General features: G+C 43.7%; 1 long non-coding RNA gene across 1 annotated transcript in view; it reads left to right on the top strand.

Annotated features, from left to right (window-relative positions):
- The window catches only part of LOC118084646 (uncharacterized), a 251,499-nt gene that overhangs the window by 143,902 nt on the left and 83,513 nt on the right, over positions 1-24,084 (top strand). The gene's annotated exons all lie outside the window — the stretch shown is intronic.

The raw sequence follows: 24,084 nt of genomic DNA, 5'->3' as shown, positions 1-24,084 counted from the left end.
TGAACTTTGGATCTAGCCATTCTCTCTTTTTGACAAAATAAGTAGTTGCTCATAAAGGTGTCCAATTGTCTTCTTGCATATTTGAAATTGAGGTCATTTGTGCACAGCAAGAAACATATATGCAAATTACTTCTATCCTTATTGCTATGCCCAAGAAGAACTAATGAAAATGGTGTGGTTATCTTATAGCGATCGCCCTTCCCCCATTTCTGTATGATACTTTGCCTATTTCCCTGTGAGTCAGATTCAGAAAGCTATTATTATCTACAGTCTACAGAGGGGGAACAATGAAATGTCCCTTAGCTAGGAATTCCCCATGTCCGGAATTTTCTGGACATATCCGGAATAACTGCAGCCGGAAGCAGCGAATTCGCCACAAAAGTTCAACAACTTTAGGCAAAACAAAACAAAATGCTCAACAGCTTTGTCAAAAAAAAGCTCAACAACTTTTCTGTCCAGATTTTCACACAATACCTCCTTGCCAATAGAAAGCATCCCCAACGTGCTAGTTTTCTATGTGCAGGGAAAGTGGTATATATTCAAACCTGTGTCAAAACCTGAAGTAATTTAGTCCAAAAAAGATTGCATCACATGATCCCACGGCATGTGCAGGTCACTTCAATGCACAAAATTACCCCACTTTTGTTAAGTATCCCTAAATCCCTTTAGAGCCGAAAAGAAAAGGAAACCTCACTCAATTTTCAGCAAGGACCTGCCAAAGAACCATGTGAAAACATCAGACCAGGGGAGAAATTGCTCAGTGATTTCCTAACAATGGAAGGCATCCATTTTGTTCTTTGAAGAAGTTGCAATCAGGGTTCAAAGGAAATCCATCTTCCAAACAGGAAGTCGTATAATGATGACTTTCGAGCAACCTAGCCCCTTACATGTGCAGCAGTCACTCACTTAAGAACCTTTTTTTTTTTTTTTGCTTTGATTCAAGCCAAGCTATTATGGGACAGAAACTTAGGTATTTCCTATTTCTCTCTCTTTAAACATACAATTGGTCTGTATGAAACAGATTTTTCTCAAAACAATTAGCTTGTATAATATTAGAAGAGGGTTAATTAAATCAGTCTGTTTTTGTTCGTGGTTTTCCCCCGTTTTCTTTTAAAAGAAGTAAAATATCTTTTGCCCTAGGAAAGTGGCAGGCCTGGCTGAAAATAGCAGAAAATGTGCTGAGGATGTGCTGAGGATGAATTGATAGGAACTACTGCACAGATTGTATATTTAACTGGGGAAGCATCAAGCATGTTCCACACACTTACTATATTCGTGCTTAGCAGAATGGGCTTGCCTTTAGCAGATTGGTTCTGGGGGCGTTGTGGGTTGCACAAGAGGTTTCGAGAGAAACATTTTGTGCCTTTCTCTGAGGAAGCCCGGGCTGTGCAAAATGAACTGAAACTGGGTCTGTCTGGTTTTATTTTCTGTTCTCCTTATTCCTTAGTGATATCATCCAGCAAGCACTGCACAGATCATTGTGCATGCACCACATTCCATAACACAGACAGACACCACCACCATCACAGCAGACCAAATGCCTTTTGGTGTAAAAATGTGTCATTGACTTCTGTCAGAAGTGTTTCTATCAGCAAAGGTAAAGGTAAAGGGACCCCTGACCATTAGGTCCAGTCTTGACCGACTCTGGGGTTGCGCGCTCATCTCGCATTATTGGCCGAGGGAGCCGGCGTATAGCTTCCAGGTCATGTGGCCAGCATGACAAAGGCACTTCTGGCAAACCAGAGCAGCACATGGAAACGCCGTTTACCTTCCCGCTGTAGCGGTTCCTATTTATCTACTTGCATTTTGACGTGCTTTCGAACTGCTAGGTTGGCAGGAGCTGGGACCAAGCAACGGGAGCTCACTCCGTCACAGGGATTCGAACCGCCGACCTTCTGATCAGCAAGCCCTAGGCTCAGTGGTTTAACCACAGCGCCACCTGGGTCCCCTTTATCAGCAAATATGATGCCATTTGCAGGCAACCACTAATTATAATGGTTAAAGAGAAGTGAGTTGTCCCTCTTTTCTTTTTCTTTTGTCCAGACTTTAGCTAGTGCAGGCAGGGCCTGTCTTTTCATAAATCCTTGTCTGGTAGCAAATATTTTTAGGTGCTTTGTTGCAGGTGTTATAATTTCCCTCAGCTGGATGTTGGAGAGCACGCTGCATGCTTCTGCATCAAGGTTTATCCAAAATAAACAATAGTATAGCACATAGTTGGGCTGTGTGCAGAGACCTCAATGAAGGGCATGATGCAGACTTATACGCACAAATAACTGGGAGCAGGTGTGCATCTGCAACAGATTACCCTACGTGTCACAGCAGGATGCAGTTCCTTGATAAACAGGCACAATCCTAACTCTTGCCTCTTCGGAAGTTAGTTCTGTGGATGAGGACTGTAGACTATGGGTTGCAACTCATACAAATCCTGCTCAGAGTAAACCCATTGAAGTTAATGGGCATGCTTAATTTAGGCCCAAGAATCATTGCTTCAACACTGGTGATTTTTTGCTTCATCCAGTACACTGATATTAGTTCGCCTGTCTTCCCAAGTGATGTGTAACATTTTTCGGAGACACCGTTGATGGAATCTTTCAAGAAGTTGGGAGATATGTATGTATATATTATGTAAATATACACAGTTATGGTTACAGTTAATTGTATTTATAATTACAGTTATAGTTATATGGTTATAAAGACCTAGCCAGGACCCCCATTGGTTCCTCAGGTTTCCTGGCCTAGCCAAGTCAATAAGCCACAATACCTTCTCCAGCCACTATATGAATAGCGCTGTGACACAGGTAAAATAAAGGCCTGTTGTCACTTTCAGCCTCCAATCCACTGCCTGGGATCTGCCGCATTTGAATCCCCTGTTTAAATGCCCTGGCAAAGGCTGCTCAAACTTCCTTTTTAGCGAAAGAGCACAATATAATTTGTTGCAAAGTATTCTGAAATCCTTCTTTCAACACTCTGAAATAAATAGATAAACAAAAGCCTTTACAGACAAGAAAACAAGGAAGGATAATTTGCACCAAATATTTAGAGACCAGCACATGAGCAAACAACCTGGCAATTAAACTGTTTTCGGTCTTGATAATGGGCTCTGTAGCAGCTAGTTTCATACTGGAGGAACCTTTCAATATATCTCACAGCAAATAGCAAACAGCTTTTAATAACACACATTATCTAACAATACAGATTAAGCCAACTTCCAATTAACTTTTTATTAATAGTTTTCTATTGAGCAATTAAGCCACATCCATGGATATAACCGCATACAACAATATTGTTAGAGTTTCATATTTAGCTTACTGTAATCTGGGGGTGGGTGGATAGGAGCCATGTAAACCCCTGGTTCCTTTATCTCATAAAAAAAAATCAGTTCATATAAATGGTTTTAGCATATAAGCTTTATTTGAATTCCAAACACATTTAACTGTGTTTTATTTGCATTTTGCCTTTACACATCCCTACCCAATTCAATTTTGAATCTACCGTACTTACTTTTCATCAATGTTGCTGAACCTGATTTTAGCACACACACATATTTATGGCTAACCAGTGTCACTTAAATACTTGTGTTTGAAGTAGAGTACTGTATGTGAGAAATATATGAAGGTCAAATGAGTGAGCAAATAATCATTATAACCCCAAAAGTGAAAACCTTATTGTGGTATAAGATGGAAAGCAAAAAATGAAAAGGGTGCAATTAACTGATCCTATAATTAAAAGTTACCCAGATGATTATCTTCTTCATTATTTCTTTCAGTGGTGGTACAATTTTGCACTCAGGATGCATGTACATTAGGTCCAGTTGCGGACAACTCTGGTGTTCCAGCACTCATCTCGCTTTACTGGCTGAGGGAGCCGGCATACAGCTTCCAGGTCATGTGACCAGCATGACTAAACCGCTTCTGGCGAACCAGAGCAGCGCACGGAAGCAAATTCACTATTTCTTAATGCTGGAAAAGGGAGGATGGGCTATAAATAAAAACAAGGCAACTCAGCCCTGAATGACTGGTAATGCTCCCCCATTCATTACTTCATGTCTTTGTTTTGCAAATTTGCATAGAGCTGCTGCTGGGAGCAAATAATTTCCTGAAATTCATACAAGTGCCCCAAACAGGGTTGTTCGATTCTCAGGACTTCCAAAAATAAATCAAGAGATGAAAAGGGATCCTTTCTCCTCTGAATCTGCCCCCTCCCCAAGTGGGGAGAGAGAGAGAGACCAGTTTGAGTTTGTCCTAAGACTTGCTATACTAGAAAAGGGCAGGTTCACATCACTGCTTACTCCACATCCAGTGTGTTCCCACTGCTAGTTTTTGAAGATGCACTACTAGAAAACTTTGTACATACTTAAGAATGGTGTGTACATTTGAGACAGCCACCATTCATAAATGCACAGATGACAGGAGTTTCAAGGGTGGGGGTGCAAGGGTGGGGGAATCAAAAATATCATGTACATTCAGTGAATACATACTTGCCCCCTTTTCAATGGCTTGAAATGTAACGGGATGGGGTGGGGAAATAACACTGATGCATTTTAAACTGGTCATGTGAACATACCCTTCACTTGTTGTTGTTGTTTAGTCGTTTAGTCATGTCCGACTTTTGTGGCAGTGTATACTTTCTTGTGGGCTCATGCATTGTCACAAAGCATTGTGTATATCAGGCATCCCCAAACTGCGGCCCTCCAGATGTTTTGGCCTACAACTCCCATGATCCCTAGCTAACAGGACCAGTGGTCAGGGAAGATGGGAATAGTAGTCCAAAACATCTGGAGGGCCAAAGTTTGGGGGTGCCTGGTGTATATTTTACCACTCCAGTGACACAGTGCACATGGGTGAGTGGTCATCTGCAGAGAGGGGATGAAGGGACACCACTATCTCCCAACAGCAAGGTTAGATAGTGCAATTGATAAGGTAATATGGACCGTATCTGGTGAAAATGAGAGGGTCTCACTTTGAGTGATCAACCAGAGCCCTGAATCTTACAGGAAGAACTAAATCATACATAGACTAAATCTTACATAGACTAGTACAACCATACCAGCAGATAATGGGTTAAATTTTATGGCTCAAATCCAAACTAAGCTTGTCAAGGATGGTTTAGCCCCATGGAAATCAATTAGTCAAAACTATCTTGATCCATTTACTTCGGCCTCGGCTCAGTATACCTGAAGGAGCGTCTCCACCCCCATCATTCTGCCCGGACACTGAGGTCCAGCGCTGAGGGCCTTCTGGCGGTTCTCTCACTGCAGGAAGCGAAGTTACAGGGAACCAGGCAGAGGACCTTCTCAGTAGTGGTGCCCGCCCTGTGGAATGCAGTCTCACCAGATGTCAAATAAATAAACAACTACCTGAGTTTTAGAAGTCATCTTAAGGCAGCCCTGTTTAGGGAAGCTTTTAATATTTGAATTATTGTATTTTAATATTTTGCTGGAAGCTACCCAGAATGGCTGGGGAAACCCAGCCAGATGGGTGGGGTATAAATAATAAATTATTAATATTCGATTGACTAATCCAATTCAAACCAAAAGGTGGTTGGTTAGTGATGAGTAACTTGGAACCACTGATTTCAGCGTTAAAACGCAGCCTGGATCCAACCCGCTGTGACTATTTTATGGGAACTGACTTATGTGGCTATTGCTTTTGAACTTGGAATGGGAAATTAAATTGAATTTGGAGCAGGGATAATCATAAGAGAGACTCAAAGTCTCTGGTTGTTTCCCCATCCTCCAAGACAGGAAATGCCTAATTTGCTAAAGCAAAGAAAGTGCAGTGTAAGTGCATTTCTCACCTATTTCTGCAATTTAACCAAGCATGTGTTAATGTAAATTTTTCACAGACACTCTGGCTGCCTCTTCCTTTTAAACAGCTACAAATACAGGAAATAACCCAATATAATATAGCAATAATCCCTGGGGATACGAAAGACAGCTTGTGTACCTGGCTCTGCAGGCAATGGTAAAATGCCTTTTTAAAATAAAACACTCAGTGCTTAAAGCAGTAGCCTTTTCCTTGTTAACATAAATGATAAAATCTACAACAGAACTGCATTAATAAGAAGTTAGAAGCTTGAACAAGGAGGGGTGAGCCACATTTTTTTGATGTAGTAAATATTTAGTCCTTCAGAAAACAAACAAAAATGAGTATCAGCCCATCTTGAAGAATAGTTGTCCAAACAAAAGTGTACAACTATTTCTTGTGGAGACAGGGAGGAGAAAATAAGTGGTGTCCCTTTTAGGGGTTCAGCAGCTTTGCGGGACGGCCAGTGTCTCCTTGTCAACGAAGAAGAGCTGGGCATTGGGGGGGGCTGGCTCGGGCTGTTTTAATTCCCTGGGCAGCGGACTTGAGGGAAGCCTGGTGGTTCCCTCAAGCCCCCCCCCCCCGGAGAGCTCTCCTTGCCAGCTTGCCATTGGCCAATTCGGCAGGCTGGCATAGAGCAGGATTTCAAGCTAGAAGCTATAGGCCTGAGCAGCAACAATACAAACCAAATGCACAGCAATTTCAAACTGAAGTTTCCGTGTGTATGTTCCAGCCATCGTTTCTGCCCCTTTGGTTGACATCTTCATTTCACATCCACTCAAAAACAGGAATCAGAACTGCATTTTAAAAGAGGAAGTCAGGTATTAAGGCTTTCCTGAAAAAGATTGAAACATTCCGGGGTTTAGCTTCAGCACTACACTGAGTACCAGGTCCTATCACCACTTAACTGATAGGGTGGTGGGAGGAACATAGGAAGCTTCCTGATACTGAGCAAAACCATTGGTCCATCCTTCTCAGTATTTGTCTACACCAGGCATCCCCAAACTGCTGCCCTCCAGATGTTTTGGCCTACAACTCCCATGATCCCTAGCTAACAGGACCAGTGGTCAGGGATGATGGGAATTGTAGTCCAAAACATCTGGAGGGCCGAAGTTTGGGGATGCCTGGTCTACACAGACCAGCAGTGGCTCTCTAGGGTTTCATACAAGGGACATTCAAAGCCCTACCTGGAGATGCCAGGGGTTGAATCAGAGACTTTCTACATGCAAGCAGGTGCTCAGCCACTGAGCTACTACTGAGCCTTTTGCAGAGAATAGCTGTTTTCTAAATTACTGGCTTGATATGTGCCTTTTCAGAAACAGAAAGAGGAAACATAGAGCCCTCACATGAAATAAAATGGTTGGTTTTTTTTAATATATATATATAAATAATAGAATTGTAGAGTTGGAAGAGACCCCAAGAGCCATCTAGTCCAACCTCCTGTGATGCAGGAATCTCAGCTAAAGCATCTGTGACAAATGGCCATCCAAACTCTGCTTAAAAATATTCAAGGAAGGAGAGCCCACAACTTCCTGAGGGAGACATTTCCACTGTCAAACAGCTCTTACTGTCAGAAGGTTTTTCCTGATGTTTAGTTGGAATCTCCTTTCTTGTAACTTGAAGCCATTGGTTCGAGTCCTACCCTCCAGAGCAGGAGAAAACAAGCTTGCTCCATCCTTCATGTTACAGCCCTTTAGATATCTGAAGATAGCTTTCATATCTTCTCCCAGTCTCCTCTTTTCCTGGCTAAACATACCCAGCTCCTTCAACTGTTCCTCATAAGATTTGTGATCCAACCCCATGGTTGATTAATGATTGATTAAATTGTGCAACTGGGCCAAAGGGATGAGGAAAAGTCTTCCCCATGTTTTGTGGGGTTTTTTTATATTAAAGGGCTGATTTGGTGAGTGAATAGTCAACATTCACAATGAACGTGTTTTAATGGAAGTTCATAAAATGGAGGTCTGGGATTGTGTCTCTCATCAGTAGTGATGCCATAGGCATTATCTGAGCAGTGTGCTGGTGACAGTGCAACCACATTCCACATGGCAACCATATTTTCAGCTGGTTCATCTCCATAGGGGCTGGAATGATTAAATACATTCACCCGGTGACAAAACTGTCAAGAGCCCTGGGAAACTGCAAGAGATCCTTTCCGCCCTCAGAAGCTCCAGCTCTAGGAAAGATGTCTGCAACAAATGAGTAACAGCCGTGCTTTTATTGTGCTATAAACTGTTCATCAAGAACAGCCTTAAGTGGTTTAAACCTGGAGGAAGTAACTCTTGGTTCTACTAGTCTGGCTTTATTGGTTGGCTTACAGAAGACCTTTGGTTAAATCAGTCATGGCATGCTCAGTGGATTCCCGGAGGACAGATCTCTCATCTGATCCATTGTTATGTCTCATGCCTCTTAATTTGTTCCTGTAGTATAATTTGCAGAAGTGTATTGCAGTTGAACAAAGGGCAATAGAAGCAGGAAGGTAAGGAAAACAAAAGCTGAGGAGGGCTAATAGTGTGGATACCCCATCCCTCACCTCCTCCAACAGGTCATGCTAATTTTTGTTTTATTTAAAATATGTTCATCCTGCCTTCTTGCCAAATGTAGCTTGAAAATAAGTGGGGGGGGGGAGCCCATGCTAAAAAAAATACCTGAACTGCTATTACGGTATTTTATCTATACATTAATAGGGATGGCAAAGCCTTCCACATGGTGTTGGACTACAGCTCTCAATAGCTGTGGCCACCATGCATTGCAGGGAGTTGGACTAGACCAGGCACGTCCAACAGGTAGATCGTGATCTACCGGTAGATCACTGGTTGCCTGTGGTAGATCACTGGCTCCTCCCAAAGAAGCTCAACAACTTTAACCTGAACCCCCCAAAAGGGGGTAGATCACTGCTAGCTTTTAAATCTGTGAGTAGATCGCAGTCTCTTGAGAGTTGGCCACCCCTGGACTAGACCCTCAGGGTTCCTTTCAACTCTGCAATTCTGTGATTCTACGGTGTCTAACAACATCTGGTTGGCCACAGATTCCCCATTCCTGTTATGGATAAAATAGTAGCAGTTAAAAGGCTTTTATCCCCCACCCTAGACAAAAGCCCAAACTAAGGACAATTTTAAATACATTGTTTCCAGAGTACACATTTTCTAATCCTGTTTAGAAATGGTTAAGAATAATGTCCTTCATTTTCAGACACACAGCATCCATCCTACTTCTATGCTGATTGCAAGTGGGTATGAAATATCTGCTGCTTTTTCCAGAGTGGATTTGGAATGGTGATTAAGTAGTTGACATTCAGCATTGAGAACTAAACTATTTAAATATTTCAGGGATCTAAGCTTAATTCTGAATTTATAAGGGGTGGGGAGAATAAGGTGTCAGGAGGTATACACAAGTGAACGAAACCTACATTTGCTTTATCTATCTCTCTTTCGATGTGTTGTATTTGTTTCCAAGTATAATATTATGTCCAAAGCTGCAATCCGATGCACTTTTGCTTCAGAGTAAGTCCCAATGAAACTAGTAAAACTAATTCTCGAGTAAATGTGGCCAGGATTGTGCTGCATAAACAGGTTTCTTTTAAAAAAAAATATTATACTACTATATAAACATGGCAACTCCCTCTACTACTTTCTTATCATATTTCACAGTGCTCTGTGGTTGTCTATTTTTTGTAGTCATTTTCCATGAAAAATGAGAAAGCATTTTCCAAAGAATGCAGATCTACAGAGTGTTTGTTTTTGTGGATTAAAATTCCCGCCTGGCACAGTTTATGCACTTGAAATCTTTGACTGCTATATTTATCCAGACATGAAAGAGATGGATAACTTTAAACACAAAAGTGGCCTTTTCTTGGTATCATGGCTCCTGCCTTAATTTAGAAACTGGGGGTAGGATTGACTAATAATTGATCACAGTTCAAGCACTATATTCACAAAATCATACCATTCTTCTGCAGCTTGATAACTTGGAATGGTTACTAACCTCTGGTTCTGCATTCATAACCAACAGGAGCAAATTAGAATCCTCATTCCAATCCATAAAATGAAAAGATGGGGAAATCTACTGTTACGGAGGTTGTGTGCCACCCCCAATCTCTCCTGAGTGGCTGCAAGATTCCAGGTGGTTCCAGGCACTCACCCAGGGTTGTCTTTCCGTTGGGAAAACTGAGGCACAGCAGAAGTTAGTGTCTTTAAGAAATATGGTTTATTGTACACATATTTGCATCAGGAGTCTTAAATGAAGGGGGTGCAGAACATTCCATGTCTCTCATTGCACCTCTCTTAGCTTTTGCAAGCTTGGGACCAGAGCAGCAACCAGTCTGTCATGGAAGCCTACTTCCTGCTTCTCGTCCCTAGAACACCTTTAGATTTCAGAAAGGACAACTTTTCCTGTGACATCACAGGAAACCCCTCCCTACAACACCTTGGCAGCCTTCCAATCTCTGCCCATGCCTGGTTCTCGTGTTGCCACCCTCTGGACCTCTCATGGAGGAAGCACACAAAGAAGGGCCTCACATTATGATCGCAGAGCCTGGGTCGGTTCATATGGGGAGAGGCAGACCTTGCGGTATTTAAATCAGACTTCAAAGTGCTATGGACATATTGGCCACACGTGGTTGCTGTTGTGAGCCCAGTGGAGTTGTGCACTCCACAAATCCAGAAAGGAATAAGTCAGTCTTGTAGAAAAGAAGGGAACGTTCACATCAATAGTTTTGTCAAAATTCAGTGGCATGCTTTGATTTTTAAGACAGTGTTTATAAGACAGTGCATAAAGTAGCTGGTACTGGTTGGGTGAGTTCCATTCAGGCACTGCCCACTCCTTACAGCAAATGGGGATCGAGTGTCATTACTGTTTGTGCAGCCTTCATAACCAGTGTTCCTGTTTTCCTGTTTCTTACCCTGGGAGAAAGAGAAGAGGGTTTTCTCATGGGCTGTCCATCCGTCAAGGCTTGTGTAGGGGAATACTGCCAGATATTCTTCATTATGGGGGAAAATGTGAGTCATGTTTTATCTGGACAGCTCAGATTACATTGTATCAAGTTGTAAATGATTTCTGGGTACATAAAAGGAAGTACACTCATACCTTGGGTTACAGACGCTTCAGGTTGTGCATTTTCGGGTTGCGCACTGCGCCGAACCCGAAAGTACCGGAATGGGTTACTTCTGGGTTTTGGCGCTCGCACATGTGCAGAAACACCAAATCGCAACCCGCACATGCGCAGACGCGGCACTGCGGGTTGCAAACGTGCCTCGCGCACGGATCACGTTCACAATCCGAGCGTCCACTGTACTTATTTGTGCAGTTGAACTATGGAACCCACTCCCACAGGAGGCAAGGATGGCCACCAACTTGAAAGATTGAACAGATTCATGGAGGAGAGGGCTACTTGGCTATGCTCTCCCTTCACAGTTGGAGGAAGCAATGCTTCTGAATACCAGTTGTTGGAAACCACTGGATAGGAGAGCGGTCTTGTACTCAAAAATCCTGCTTGCAGGTTTCCAACAGGAATCTGGTCAGCCATGGGTGAGAACAGGATGCTGGACTACATGGGCCATTGCCCTGATCCAACAGCCTCTTCTTATGTTATGGTATGGGGAGCTAGACATTTATTGCATCTGCCATGCAGCAAGGAAACCTGGGATGTGTTCAAAGTTCTCACCAGCATGGGAGTTCCTGCTGCACAATTGTGCATACTGTATTATTACTGGGTTCACCCGTTGCTGTCAAAATTGTCGCGAGCCAGAACAAAAATCCACAGTTCCCTCAGTTCAAATTATTTTCTCAGCATAAATAAAAGTCTGTTACAGAATGATGTGAGAGACGGAACTACATGGGGTGAGAGAGGAAAAGGAGACAATCATTTCCCACACGTGTTCATTTAGGATATAAAAAAAGGCTTGAATAAGAATGGAAAGATGAGGTCACTTTCTTTTCTTTTTAAGCACATTTTTACAGCTGTTAAAACAATTGCATAGGAAGAAATCAGCATCCTAAAACCCGATCCTCAAAACCTCTGGACTTGTTAAGAGTATACCCTTGGCTCATACCTGCTGAGCCCCCTGGAAGCTTTTCCACTTGACAATGTTTTATTTTCTATTACTGTTGATTTGACCTGCTGACGAGGTCATTCTTGCACATTACATTTTTAAAGGCGAGTGTAAGACGTGCTTGGAGTATACAGTCACACCTCGGGTTGCGATTGCTGTGGGTTGCGCGTTTTCGGGTTATGGATACGCCGAACCCGGAAGTGCCGGAACAGGTTACTTCCAGGTTTCGGTGCTCGCACATGTGCAGAAGCACTAAAATCGCGCAGAAGCGCTGAATCGCATCACGGGCGTGCGCAGACGCAGTGCTGCAGGTTGCAAATGCTGCGGGTTGCGAACGTGCCTCCAGCACGGATCAGGTTCGCAACTCGAGGTTCCACTATACAGTGGTACCTCGGTTTGCGACCGCAATCCATTCCGCGGAGGCGGTCGCTTACTGAAGCGGTCGCTCGCCAAAGGCACGCTTCTGCGCGTGCGCGAATAGAGCGCTTCTGCGCACGCACTGCGCAGATTGCTTCTGCGCATGTGCAAGCTGCGCAGATCGTGTCTGTGCATCCGACACCGCAGAACCCGGATGTAAACACTTCCGGGTCTGTGGCGGTCACTTGCTGAAGCGGTCACTCACCGAAGTAGGTGTAAACCAAGGTTTGACTGTATAGGAAAGGGATGGGTAAAAGTGCAACGAAAATCCAGAGCCAATTTCTCTGTAACTCTCTTCCAACTTACATTTTAAAGATGCAATTCAGGAAGGGTGGGGCTGGTGCTGCTGGGCTAACTAAAGACACAAAGTATTTGTAATGTCAAAACAGCCAGAAGCAAGGCTGACGTATGGAACTGGCATTGGCTGCGCATTGTGCCTCAGGTCCATGTATCATGTGCCTGACTAATGTTAGAGACATTATCATCTGTGCAAAGCTGCAAAGTGTAAAGTGTGGATAAGCCCTGAGACTATGGTTGTTAAATTAAGAGATTTCTTTTACTTCCGTTGCTCACAGTTACATACCCGACTGGTGTTCTTCCTTCCAGAATGCTCTGTAAATTCCTTGAGTGGACCAGTCTATGCTTAGGCCAGAGCACTCAGGAATCCTGGCCTGGATCAAGGAATGAATCTACCCTAGACATTGCCACCAGCTCAGAAACCCTGCAGCAGTGCTGGCTGCAGAGCCTTCTTTAACCAAGTGACTTTGCAAACCACCAATGACTCATTTAGCGCAGGCTGCAGAGAAGCGCAGAAAACAGGAAGTTCCCAGAAAGTCTGTCTGTTTCCTGCAGATCTACCAATTAAAAGTGCACTCTACCATATTCAAGGGCTTCTCTCTTTCACCTTCAATCATAACTACGCACATAGAACCAGGCCTCTAAAATATCAAGCCCATCCACTATTTCAAGAGGAAATCAATTAACTGTCCATCAAGCGGACATGAGGTTCAGAATAATACTGCCAAATTTTATACCTCGGCTAGTCTAATCCTCTTGCTAACAAATTATGCCGCATTCTTGCAAATAATCCTGCTGTGGTGTAACCCAGACTACTGCCTTTTTATTGACCTTGCTGTGGCGCACCTTTAACAGAATTCAGGCATGCTGAAAGCAAGCCAAAGCAGTAAAACAACACATTCATTAGCACCAACTAAAGTTCACAATGTGGCATATAAGCATTGGAGTCACACAGTTCTCCTCTTCAACTGTTGGATGTGCGAACAGTAATGTAAAATAAGTTTCTGGCAGGTGATCATGGTTTTAAACCCAATCTGCAGCTTATGTCAATCTAAAGATGGATATTGGTAAAAGGTCTTGGAAGGTTAATTGGGTTAGAACCATGTCTTGTGCTAAACCTACACAGAGACATGCTGGGGCTGGGAGGAAATGGAACTTTTCCAGGCATGAAGAAATACCCTCCAATATTCCTCAGATGAAAATAGTCTATTATTCTACATCAATATCACTGCTGGGTTTGGGGGGGGGGCACTTTTTGTTTTGTTGTTGCACATAAATATTTTTCTTAAAGTTTTCATGATACAGGCAACCCGCCTGAAGCCCAGCTAGATCCAGCACCAACCCATAACCTTTTTGCCCCCCCCAATCAAACAGCAATCCCACAAGCCTTCCTGTACCCTACCAGCTACACCCTTCTCCCCCACCCCACCAACCCAGGCCCTGCTGGTGCCCAGGTCTCCCCTCCAACCACTGCTTTCTCTTCAAGCCTGACCTTCTCCTTCTTGTTTCTATTTGACATGGCTGGGTGGCTGGGGCCCCATCCGGCCAGAGAGTTGCAGCCTCCCATAGTGGGGACAGTGGCAGCAGAGTCCCCCTTGCCTCATTCCCCATTCCACCTCCTCCTCTTCCCGCTACTGCTGCTGCTCCACTGGCTGGCCGGCTTGGCTCCCTCCCTTGGACCTGACACAAGACTCTTCCTTCTTCCCCGCCACCCAGTCTTCTCCGACTCTCAGGAATGGTGGCAAAGGAAGGGTAGCCTCAGTTGGCAACTCTCTCTTCCCCCCAATGTGAATCCATTTCTGGTTAGCATACCTCAACAAAGGTGGGAAATCAGGATTCTGCATGACAAAGTGGGAAGCTGTGATGGCTTAAGGGTTTTCCTGAGGGCCCTGCAAATTTTGTGGAAGCTGGAAGAGAAGGGTGGGAAGGAAAGAGGCTGCTGCTGCTCAGTTTTAGAGCACAACTTTAGCAAGCAAAAGGTGGGCCCCGCTTCAGGCAAGGGGAAGAAAGACTTGTCTTGTAACTCAGAGCCACACTATCAGTCATGAGAGAAAACAATACTGAACTTGGTAGACCAGGGGTCTGGCCTCAGCTCCAGACATCTTCCTCTTTCCCAAAAGTTGCCTCTCCTAAGCGTCTGGATGTTCAGCGGCCTGAGAGCAGCAAGGAAGCTGGCAACCCTAGCTATGTTTGAATTATAGGGTTCGTTCTTAGGCATGGGGGAGGCTTTTCCGCCTCTTAATGAATCAATCCTGGATGTTTCTTCATTGTAACATTTGGTTTCCAGCAAGCCGCGTGGGAGCCGGGTCTTGCTTCTCCTAGGGTTGTTCTTTTCTCTCCGTGCATAAGACTTGCAGAAAAGCAACAGAGGCAGCTTCCCATACCTTTCCCGACATCCTTTGGTCGATTATGCTGCAGATTTATCTGAGCTATGCCACTTAAATGCTCAAAGGCTGCCACGCCTTTGTGTCCTGTTTCTCCAACCCCCCCCCCCCAACAACCTTTTCACCTCTAACCGTTTTCCCCAGGATGCCAGTAAGTGGAGATCCGGAAATGAAATTTCATTTTGGAATTTCAAGCACTGTTTTGGAAGGCTGCCAGAGCGTACTCAAGAATATAAGGTCTGAAAAGAGGAGGCAAAAGCTTCTTATTTAAATGCAGCTCATGGCTCAGCCCGCGGAAATTCTCTGCTTATAACAATCAATTAAGAATACTGCGCAGAGTATTCTGCAAAGCCCAAGGAAAAGGGAACTACATTCTCTCCCGCCTCCCTCTGCTGCTGTGTCGTTCTATATACGTACCAGCCACAGCTTTAACTCCTCATATGACATGTTCAGCACGGGAAAGAAACGGCTAACCATGTGTTCTCTCTTTGCAAAGCAAGAGAACATCTAACACTGTCAAGCAAGAACACAGAGTACCTTTCGAGCTGCAATTTCAAAAGAAGCCATCTCAACAGAATTGTTTTTTGATTGCTGAACTCTTGTCAAGCAGAAGTTAATATTTCATGAGTTAATGAATTCCGTGAGGGTGAAAAACCCAGTTGGAGTTGTCCTTCATTCCAAAACCTTTTCCAGCAGCAAAGCAGTAATTGTGATCTCACTGACCTTACTTAATTTTGTTACATCTCATCCCCTGAACCCTTTTCTCCAAAGAGCTCAGGGCAAGGGAAATGGTTACCCCACACCCACTTCGTTCATAGACAGATAGATAGATAGATGAATAGATGATAGATGGATATAGATGATAGATAGATATAACATCATTTTCCAATTAACAGTCGGTTAACATTGGACTTCCCCTCCCACCAAAATTCCAAATATTGCTGCCTATTATAGTTATTCTACACCTTATCTCCACCACAATTTTCTCAGAAACAATTTTACTGCTATTCAAAGCCTACTTGCATTTTAACATGTTTACAATATATATTTTTAAACAATACACAAACATTTTCCACTCTTCCTTAAAGTCTGCCTCATCCTGATCTCTAATGCTACTTATAAACTTACCGTGTTTCTCCAAAATTAAGACACCGTCTTATATTTATTTTTCCTCAGAAAACAACAACACTATGGCTTATTTTCAGGGGATGTCTTATTTTTTTCCTCCTCCTCCTGCCGCGACCAGCATTGCTGCTGCGCCTATCACTATGTCTTATTTTCAGGGTATGGCTTATATTCCTTGAATGCTTAAAAATCCTGCTATGGCTTATTTTATGACTACATCTTAAAATAGGGGGAACGGTACCAATTCAGCATATTCCATCCATTTCAGCTGCCAGTCTTCTTTAGTAGGTACCACCGCATCTCACCATTTTTGTGCGTATAGTATTCTCGCTGCAGTTTTTGCATATAAAAATATATATTCATCTACTGTTTTGGTTCATCTACCCCAGTTATCCCTAAGAGAAAGGCTGCTTTTCTTTTGGGAAGAGTCACCTTAAATATTTTCTTTGTCTCATTATAAATCATCTCCCAAAATCCCTTGGCAACAAACTCAGTTTGAGTCACAGCCACCCTGTGAAGTAAGCTAGACTGTAAAATTCAAGCATGCACAACACAAATGCCCCTGATTGATGTCCTATGGTTGACACTTCACGGTGGGAGAAGTGGGTTGTGGGAAGGAGGATAATATAGAGATCATAGGATGAGCTCAGTGAATTAGTTAACCTTTCAGGCTGGAATTCTATGCACACTTACTATGTTTTGTCTTGAGTAAGCAGCACGGGCGGGGGGTGGCGGCTGCTACTGTGCCCAATCACTCAAAATGTGAGAGGTTAGTGCTTTCCCTCGCCTATTTGGCTTTCCCAGTGCTCCGATCTCCTCCTCAACTTGGAGGCTTCATGAATCATAATTGTCAGAAAGGCACCGTGTGTAGCTCACTCGCATACCCATCACATTTTATTCTCTAGTAGGCGCGAAGCACAATGAGCCACATTAATGAAATTGCAGGCGAGTACAGTGGTTTCACAGTTGCGGCCTCATCCATTTCTGCAACTGTATCTAGCAGACAAAAGAACAGAAACTTGCACCTCGCTCTGAGGTAAAAGGAGAGAGTCTCCCTACCAGTCTCTCTCTTTCACTTCCCCCATCAATTGATTGCATTGTCCTTGAGACATCTGCTGACAACAAGGGCTGGTGGGTAAAAGGTGAAAGATGATCCATGCCCATTAGATGTGGATAATTACATCTGAGAAATTGTACATTTCAATTATACCTATAAAGCAACCAAAGTAAACAGGAGTTTATGCTTGTATTTGATTCAGGCAACGGAAAACAAAATTGCAGTGTGACTGCTTATTGCTGTGTATGACTGCATGTGCATTCACACCCACACACCAAATACCTTGCACAGGAAGTTTGCTGCAGTGAAACGCATAAAAATATGGGGTTTTTAAAGGTTTTTCTGCATTGTAAATGTTTGTTTAATGAGGGGCAAAAGGTAATTCAATTATACAGTGGAACCTCGGTTTATGAACACCTCGGTTTATGAATTTTCGGTTTATGAACACTGCAGACCCATCTGGAACGGATTAATTCATTTTCCATTACTTTCAATGGGAAAGTTCGCTTCAGTTTATGAACGCTTCAGTTTATGAACAGACTTCCGGAAGCAATTACACCCATGCTTCAGTTTATGAACGCTTCAGTTTAAGTACTCCACGGACCCGTCTGGAACGGATTAATCCACTTTCCATTACTTTCAATGGGAAAGTTCGCTTCAGTTTATGAACGCTTCAGTTTAAGTACTCCGCGGACCATCTGGAACAGATTAATCCACTTTCCATTACTTTCAATGGGAAAGTTCGCTTCAGTTTATGAACGCTTCAGTTTATGAACAGACTTCCGGAACCAATTGTGTTCATAAACCGAGGTACCACTGTACAGTGGTGCCTTGGTTCTCAAACGGTTTAGTTGCCGAACAAATCGGCTCCCGAATGCCGCAAACCTGGAAGTAAATGTTCCAGTTTGCAAACGTTTTTCAGAAGCCAAAAATCTGACACAGCTTCTGCTTGAGTGCAAGAAGCTCCTGCAGCCAATCGGAAGCCGCCCCTTGTTTGTCAAATGGTTTTGGGAGTTGAACGGACTTGAGAATCAAGGTACCACTGTACCCCCAAGGTGTGCGTGTTTGTGTGATGTGCAGTCCAGTAAATCAAGGGAGGGGTTTTTTGTGGTGCAATTTCTCAGCACTTCTCCCCCAGCTGTTCACATAGCAGGTTCTCTCCATAGGAGAGAGCATGGGTTGCGGCAGGGCTAACAAGACGACCCAGGGCCTTGGGGGGTGGGTCTGATATTGGCTTTGATTGGTGGTTTAATTGTTGCTGGGGATTTTTCCTTGTTGCAATTTGTTGATTGACAGCCCTTGCTTGGTTTAAGCTGAAGGAGCAGTTTGTGCTATCTCTTTGCTGCTCGCTTCGAATCTCCCGCCCACCCTCCGCTTTATTTAGGCCCCTTTGCTTGACCTTGCAGTACCTGTCTAGGTGGTTGCCTGTATTCAGGGGCCTGGTAGGAATTTTGCCATTTGACTGATTGGCTGGTGTCAGGTGGTTTTTGCCTACCATACTGCAATTAGTCACAACTTGTAAGGTTGCGGTTAGTCATTGGTTCAAATAATTGGTCGAGGGGTACGGATTTTGGCTGGGCCTGACCCTCATGTGATTGCTGCTGCCATATAGAAGTATTCCGTTAAAGGAATCCCGGGCTCCACATGTTTGTCTGTTTATCCCCGCTAGGGGTCAGGACCACGCATGAGCCTCGGGGAGCATCTGGGGAGAGGACAAAGAAGGGCTTGTGCCCCCTGCCCCGTCCTCTCTCAGGGGGTGCTTACTTACTGACTCCCCTACTAGGCTAGAGGGAGTCAGATCTGTCCCAGGCGGGAGACAGATGGCTGGGAACCAATGACTAAGCAGCCACTCACATTTAATTGATTGTATTTTAATAAAAAAGTTGTGGCCAAATTTTAATGCCAAAAACCTTAACAAAAATTATGATGTCTGTGTGAGTTATTGGGGGGTCCTCTTGGTGCCTCGGCACGCAACAACACGGCTTAATTAGAGTCAGATTCATTGATAGCAGCAGGAAAACAGAGGTCTACAGATTATTTCAGAAAGTAGGCCAGGTCCTTTGGTGGGTGGCAGTCCTTAAGGCATCCTGGCCCTAAGGCTTTCAGTATCTGAGGCTGTCCTATGGACCACCCCACTATCCTGTGAAAATAGGTGGGCGGTGAATGGTGACTGGAGAGAGGAGGACATACTTATAGTACATGGCTTCCATGGAATGCCCTTCCCAGGGAAGTTTGCCCTTTGTTCCCTTTCCAGCACCAGGCAAGGACATGTTTATTTATCTGGGTACTCTATCACAATGTGACATATAAACTAGCTTATAATGCTAGCTTTATCTGTTCAGCTGAATTTAGGTGCTGGATTTTTGTGCAGATTATTGTGGTATTATATTGATGCTTTCTTATTGTTTTTTCCCTGTTTCCCTGAGAGATTATCACTGAAGGATAACCTTTTAAAAAAATAAAATAAATTAAAAAAATAAGGGAGATAGCCAAATGAATGTCCCAGGGCAGGACATTCCAGAGCCCATGAATGTCAGTACATAACATTTTGGGTATCTTTACCCAGCTTCTTCATCCTTAACCTATAGGGAGGAACCCCCAGCCTTGGCCCTGACATGCTGTGTGCCTTCATGGAACAAATGAGACCACAGTATATATTCAACCCTATACAATAAGCCACGGAATAGTTTGTCACTGACTGATTTAGCTTCATTACAGAATATGGGCTGCCTTGAGTCATGGAAGTAAGCAAAATGCAGTTGTCAGATCAGCAGTGTGTCAAATGGCATGTTTTTTTGTGGGAACGTGTGAAAAATCAGCCAATCACAGGAACATGTTCGGTCAAGGCAGGAGTCATGAATTTTCTTGTTCCCATCACTGATGTGCTTCTCACGCACTCAGGGGACAAAGGAGCACGATGATCTTCTCTGGAGCCTTAAAATAAAAAGGAACTGAGCAGACTTTTGCTTTCTGAAGTGACAGATGGATGTAACTGTAGCTAATCCATAAGAAGTACAGTAGCATAGTGAGGTAGGAAGATCATAGCACTTTCCAGCTGGCCCAAGACATTTTGCTGCCTGAGGCAAAGGACAAGAAGACTTCTTCTCCATATCTCACATACAGAAGCCAGCTGGACCAACAGCTGATTCTTACTGTAATGTGGTGATAGGATTGCATCCTGTACTGCACTGAAGGCAGCAAGGCCTCCTGGACAGACTCTGTTGTATGCAAGCCTCTGTCCTCCAACAGAGGGGGATTTCTTTCGGACCTAGGAGGAATAGCCAGGGCCCAGGGGCTGCCATTTCTGCCCCCCCAGCATATGCTGCCTGAGGCAGCTGCCTCACTTTGTCTAATGGTAGGGCTAGTTCTGATACTTTCTAGTTGCAGGTACGGGAAACCTCCATATAACTTTTTGTTCCCTGGTTCAAGACTCCAAAATGTTGTACGGTTGACTCAGTTGTCTGAAATGCAATTCATGTGGTGTGTGTGTGGGGTGTCTCCCCACCCTGCTGTGCCACTCACACCAATGGCAGGGTGAAAATCACTACAACTATGAACTTTACACCAATAGCTTCTGTGTGGCTCCAAATTCAAGTGGCCACAAACCAACTTGATTAGTGGCTACACACACAAATGAAGACAAAGCTGCCCTGAACCTTCAGCCTTTATGTTTGCAAAGAACATGACAAGGCTGGATAGCTCTGCTGGTTAGAGCATGGTGCTGATAACGCCAAGGTTGTAGGTTCAAGCCCTGTATGGGACAGCTGCGTATTCCTGCATTGCAGGGCCTTGCACCTCAGGGTCCCTTCCAACTTTACGACTATTATTTGATTCTAAGGCACTGCAAAGCAAGATAAGGGCACTGCTTAATTTCCACAGCAAGAGAAAAGGTCACGCCATACTTCCTGGCTGTCACACCTTATGACCTAGACATTCTTCCCTCCAATCCTAGATGTATCTATGAGTGATAGAAAACTACTTTGAACATGCACAGAGGCATTCTCCTCTACACACTATCCCTTGCACAAATTAAGCTTTGGGTTGGCTAGGTCTCCCAGTGCAACTCTTCCCCTTCCCCCACCACATCTGTGCAAAGCTAGTTTTGAAAATACGCTCCAGTGCATGCAGTTGTGATTACTTAAGGTGCCTAAGCAGAGCTCACAAGCATCCAAATATATATTTGTATTATAAATATTGCCTAATAAACTGCCTGCAAACATCAGAGATGGTTTCTTGCTGCTGCTGTAGTTCAGAAAGAAGTATTCATAATGCATACCGTACTTCTGATCCTATCCCGTATTTTATTGCAGCTCCTTCGCTGCTGTTCCCAAGGAGACTTTATTACTCAGTTGACATCATGTTTGCAGTGTGGGTGTGTCCCTGGTACTTAATCCACTTGGGTTCACTTTGTAAACATTCCCGTAACTGATACTTTTAGTTTACTTGATCTTAAATTATTCCTCAGTAATGTAGAAATGAACTGGCCTCTTCCGCATGGGGATTCTACATGGAATTTAGAAATGCTTAAAATACTCCAGTAGAAAGGGAGATGGGCTTTCAATTGGGAATACAGAATTTCGAATATAGCACATTATTATCCATGTTTTACGCATGCGCACGAACTTACTCTTCAGAGATTAATTGCCTTTTTGTTTTTTCGCCTTGGCAATCGAATAACACCCCAAGCCACAATGCTTATATTACTTTGTAAACCCAAGAACTATTCTGGTTTTGTTCAGAAAATTGAACTTTTTAAATGGCACGTCTGTCCACTGACATATTTCCCTCCACTCAGAAACCTCCTTAAACTATTAAGCCAGGTATAACAGAGACAAGATCAGGTACCAGGATAATAGAAAAACCAAGCATAAAAGTACAATAGGATGTTCTGTTTCTATAGAAGTCAAGTTTACATAAACCTGAGGTTTATGCAAGTTTATGCAAATAAGCAAGTTTACATTAACAGTGCTCTTTGCCCTCCTACTACAAGTGCCTATCTTCATCCTAAAGTCTAATAAATGCAGCTGCCAGGTCCAGGGTGCAGTGAGACTTTCTAATATACATGTGTGCAAATCCCACATTTTCAGTTCCTTCTTTTGAATGGTAATACTGGATGGCTGTAGGCCTTTCCTATTTTCCTTAACACTCTTCTCAAGGCATAAATAAGCTAAGCTGCCATCCAAGGCAAGGGCTCCTTTCCTCTGCGGTATCCTAGAACAGCCTCATTTATTTCTACTACCACACAGTTAGGCCACAAGCACAAGACCCTGCCCTTAGGCAACACAGCAACATCTGATAGTGTGCTTCTGGCTGTGTGGGATTGCATTCATTTCCTGCAACAGGGTTCTTTCACAAGCCTCCTAACTAAGCAACCGAAGTCCAGCCTCACCATTTCACAAAAGGAGTTAGACGCCTAGGGAGGTTTGAGGCCATCACCACCCTATTTCCCAAGGCAGCATAGAATCATATAATTGCAGAGTTGGAAGGGACTCTGGGGATCATCTAGTCCAACCCCCTGCCATGCAGGAACATGCAGCTGTCCAGCACGGGGATCAAACCAGCAACCTACAACCTTGGCATTATCAGCACCACACTCTTAACCAATTGATCTATCTAGGCATTCACACTCTACATTTAAAGTACAACCACCCCCACCACCCCCAACCGAAGGTTCTTGGGAACCGTAGCTTTAGGGTGCTGGTAATTGTACTTCTGGGTAGGGTAAACTTCAGTTCCCATGATCTTTTATTTTTGTGGGGGGAGGGGAACAAGCTTTAAATGCAAGATGTGTACACAGTCCAAAAAGCCACATGCATAGACTGTATTCATATATTCTAGCTGTGCAGAGTTACCGGTACTTTTTAAAGGTGAGGCTGGGTTGGGTAGTGAGGGTGGTAATCTGGATGGAACAGTGGCTGACAGGGAAATGATAACCCAGCCATTCAGGGGAAGGGAAGTGTCTGATTCGAGAGCAGCATGTTTGTAGCCCCCTCTCCTGATACAATATGGGGTGCCTTCAGGGCCGGCCATGTCAAATGGCTCTCCAAATGTGGCATTTTTGTTTTTGGTCACACACCCCTCTGTTTCTTCAGCCTTCGAAAACCATTTGTTTGTTTGTTGTGTTTGTTTGTTTGTTTGTTTTGTTTGTTTGTTGTGTTTGCAGCTTATTTATACAGCATGCATTTGCAAAATAGGATCTTTAAGTCTGTATGTATATTCATGCCATATAAACCAGGGGTTCCCAAACAGTGGCCCACAGATCTCCAATAGTCCGCGAGCTACAATTCAGGCGGCCCACAGTGTGACTGTAAAAATACAATTAAAAATCATACAGCGCAGCATATAATTATTTTTTTCTGCCTGCTGTTGAAATTGTAGAGTGGTCTGCCAAGACCCTAAACAAACATCAAGGGGTCCTTGGGGAGGAAGTTTTGGGAACCACTAATATACGTAAGGAGTTTGTTTCAGCTGCTGGATGGATTGTTGAGGAAACAGTCTGCAGCAGACAATCCAAGCCCCTAAATCCAATCCCAGAGTGCTTGTAAAAAACAACAACAGCCATGGGTTGTATTTGCAATTTCTGTTTTACATTTATCTCATTAATAGCTTAGGCTTCTCTCTCTCTCTCTCTCTCTCTCTCTCTCTCTCTCTCTCTCTCTCTCTCTCTCTCTGCCTCTCATCCTAACCTACTTTACAGGGCTGTTGTGAGACTATAGGGGGCGTGTGCAAACGAAAGGTGGTGTGTGTGTGTGTGTGTGTGTGTGTGTGTGTGTGTGAATATAATAAATGATTCATTGTTGTTGTGATAACTGTGGTATTTCCCATTCTTTCTTTTTTCTTGGAGGAAGGGTGAGACATAAATGCAGTAATGATAATGATACAACAATGCTTTCCTTTTTGTTTAATTGATTATAGTAGTCCGCTTCTGCCCTTTCCCATGGGAAGGACAG

The sequence above is a fragment of the Zootoca vivipara genome, chromosome 4 (genome assembly GCF_965207765.1).
Source record: "Zootoca vivipara chromosome 4, rZooViv2.hap1.1, whole genome shotgun sequence".
Taxonomy (NCBI): domain Eukaryota; kingdom Metazoa; phylum Chordata; class Lepidosauria; order Squamata; family Lacertidae; genus Zootoca; species Zootoca vivipara.
This window is presented reverse-complemented; position numbering and strand designations above follow the sequence as displayed.